This window comes from Eptatretus burgeri, unplaced genomic scaffold, assembly GCF_056783735.1.
Source record: "Eptatretus burgeri isolate ZD-2024b unplaced genomic scaffold, Ebu_testis_v1 Ebu_testis_scaffold_29, whole genome shotgun sequence".
In the NCBI taxonomy this organism is placed as follows: Eukaryota; Metazoa; Chordata; class Myxini; order Myxiniformes; family Myxinidae; genus Eptatretus; species Eptatretus burgeri.
The window spans coordinates 128,181-131,950 of record NW_028221979.1 but is presented as its reverse complement, the minus strand read 5'-3'; positions in this window follow the sequence as shown (position 1 = coordinate 131,950).

Below are 3,770 nucleotides of genomic sequence, written 5' to 3'. Positions count from 1 at the left end.
TGGCTTTAAAAGCTTGATTTATGGTAATTTGAGCATTTTTTTTGAACGAATTCAAAGCTCGAATACTCACTATATCAATTAAATCACATGTTTTCGCTTCTTAATTGTGGGGCAGAACAAAAAGTTGAGTCAGAAAATGCTTTTGTTTGGTTTAAAAGCTTGTTTTAGGGTAATTTGAGCATTTTCTTGCGCGAATTTGAAGCTAAAATACCCACTATATCAATTAAATCACACGTTTTCGCTTCATAATACTGAGGCAGAAAAAAATTTGAGTCAGACAATGCTTTTGTTTGGTTTAAAAAGCTTGTTTTAGGGTAATTTGAGCATTTTATGCAGGAATTTGAAGCTGGAATACCCACTATTTCAATGAAATCACACGTTTTCACTTCACAATCGTAATGCAGAACAAAAAGTTGAGTCAGACAATGCTTTTGTTTGGTTTAAAAAGCTTGTTTTGACGTAATTTGAGCATTTTTTGTGCGAATTTGAAACAAGAATACTTACTATTTCAATGAAATCACACGTTTTTGCTGAAGAATAGTGATGCAGAACAAAAAGTTGAGTCAGACAATGCTTTTGTTTGGTTTAAAAAGCTTGTTTTAGGGTAATTTGAGCATTTTATGCAGGAATTTGAAGCTGGAATACTCACTATTTCAATGAAATCACACGTTTTCACTTCAGAATAGTGATGCAGAACAAAAAGTTGAGTCAGACAATGCTTTTGTTTGGTTGAAAAAGCTTGTTTTGACGTAATTTGAGCATTTTTTGTGCGAATTTGAAGCAAGAATATTTACTATTTCAATGAAATCACACGTTTTCGCTTCAGAATGGTGATGCAGAACTCAAAGTTGAGTCAGACAATGCTTTTGTTTGGTTTAAAAAGCTTGTTTTAGGGTAATTTGAGCATTTTATGCAGGAATTTGAAGCTGGAATACTCACTATTTCAATGAAATCACACGTTTTCGCTTCAGAATAGTGATGTAGAACACAAAGTTGTGTCAGACAATGCTTTTGTTTGGTTGAAAAAGCTTGTTTTGATGTAATTTGAGCATTTTTTGTGCGAATTTGAAACAAGAATACTTATTATTTCAATGAAATCACACGTTTTCGCTTCAGAATAGTGATGCAGAACAAAAAGTTGAGTCAGATAATGCTTTTGTTTGGTTGAAAAAGCTTGTTTTAGGGAAATGTGAGCATTTATTTGCGCAAATTTGAAGCTAAAATACTCCCTATTCCAATGAAATCACACGGTTTCACTTAATAATAATGATGCAGAACAAAAAGATGAGGCAGCTAATGCTTTTGTTTTGGTTTAAAAAGCTTGTTTAAGGGTAATTTGAGCATTTCTTTGAGCGAATTTGAAGCTGGAATACTCACTATTTCAATGACATCACACGTTTTCGCTTCAGAATAGTGATGCAGAACAAAAAGTTGAGTCAGACAATGCTTTTGTTTTGGTTTAAAAAGCTTGTTTAAGGGTAATTTGAGCATTTTTTGCGCAAATTTGAAGCTGGAATACTCACTATTTCAATGACATCACACGTTTTCGCTTCAGAATCGTGATGCAGAACAAAAAGTTGAGTCATACAATCGTTTTGTTTGGTTTAAAAAGCTTGTTTTAGGGTAATTTGAGCATTTTTTGCGGGAATTTAAAGTGAGAATACTCACTATTTCAATGAAATCACACGTTTTCACTTCATAATCGTGATGCAGAACAAAAAGTTGAGTCAGACAAAGCTTTTGTTTGGTTTAAAAAGCTTTTTTTGGGGGTAATTTGAACATTTTTTTGCGGGAATTTAATGCTACAATACTCACTATTTCAATAAAAGCACACGTTTTCGCTTCACAATCGTGATGCAGAAAAAAAGTTGAGTCAGACAATGCTTTTGTTTGGTATAAAAAGCTGGTTTTGACGTAATTTGAGCATTTTTTGTGTGAATTTGAAGCAAGAATATTTACTATTTCAATGAAATCACACGTTTTCGCTTCAGAATAGTGATGCAGAACAAAAAGTTGAGTCAGACAATGCTTTTGTTTGGTTTAAAAAGCTTGCTTTCAGGTAATTTGAGCATTTTTTGCGCGAATTTGAAGCTAAAATACTTAGTATTTCAAAGAAATCACACGTTTTCGCTTCATAATAGTGATGCAGAACTACAAGTTGAGTCAGTCAATGCTTTTGTTTGGTTTAAAAAGCTTGTTTTCAGGTAATTTGAGCAATTTTTTGCGCGAATTTGAAGCTAAAATACTCACTATATCAATGAAATCACACGTTTTCGCATCAGAATAGTGATGCAGAACAAAAGGATGAGTCAGACAATGCTTTTGTTTGGTTAAAAAGCTTGTTTTAGAGTAATTGGAGCATTTTTTGTGTGAATTTGAAGCTCGAATACTCACTATTTCAATGAAATCGCACGTTTTCACTTCATAATCGTGATGCAGAACAAAAAGTTGAGTCAGACAAAGCTTTTGTTTGGTTTAAAAAGCTTGTTTTGACGTAATTTGAGCATTTTTTGAACGAATTCAATGCTAGAATACTCACTATTTCAATAAAAGCACACGTTTTCGCTTCACAATCGTGATGCAGAAAAAAAGTTGAGTCAGACAATGCTTTTGTTTGGTTTAAAAAGCTTGTTTTGACGTAATTTGAGCATTTTTTTGAACGAATTCAAAGCTCGAATTCTCAGTATTTCAATGAAATCACACGTTTTCGCTTCAGAATAGTGATGCAGAACAAGAAGTTGAGTCAGACAATGCTTTTGTTCGGTTTAAAAACTTGTTTTCGGGTAATTTGAGCATTTTTTGAGTGAATTTGACATGAGAATACTCACTATTTCAATGAAATCACACGTTTTCGCTGAACAATCGTGATGCAGGACAAAAAGTTGAGTCAGACAATGCTTTTGTTTGGTTGAAAAAGCTTGTTTTGACGTAATTTGAGCATTTTTTGTGCGAATTTGAAGCAAGAATATTTACTATTTCAATGAAATCACACGTTTTCGCTTCAGAATGGTGATGCAGAACTCAAAGTTGAGTCAGACAATGCTTTTGTTTGGTTTAAAAAGCTTGTTTTAGGGTAATTTGAGCATTTTATGCAGGAATTTGAAGCTGGAATACTCACTATTTCAATGAAATCACACGTTTTCGCTTCAGAATAGTGATGTAGAACACAAAGTTGTGTCAGACAATGCTTTTGTTTGGTTGAAAAAGCTTGTTTTGATGTAATTTGAGCATTTTTTGTGCGAATTTGAAACAAGAATACTTATTATTTCAATGAAATCACACGTTTTCGCTTCAGAATAGTGATGCAGAACAAAAAGTTGAGTCAGATAATGCTTTTGTTTGGTTGAAAAAGCTTGTTTTAGGGAAATGTGAGCATTTATTTGCGCAAATTTGAAGCTAAAATACTCCCTATTCCAATGAAATCACACGGTTTCACTTAATAATAATGATGCAGAACAAAAAGATGAGGCAGCTAATGCTTTTGTTTTGGTTTAAAAAGCTTGTTTAAGGGTAATTTGAGCATTTTATGCAGGAATTTGAAGCTGGAATACTCACTATTTCAATGAAATCACAGGTTTTCGCTTCAGAATAGTGATGTAGAACACAAAGTTGTGTCAGATAATGCTTTTGTTTGGTTTAAAAGCTTGCTTTCAGGTAATTTGAGCATTTTTTGCGTGAATTTGAAGCTAAAATACTCACTATATCAATTAAATCACAGGTTTTCGCTTCATAATAGTGAGGCAGAACAAAAAGTTGAGTCAGACAATGCT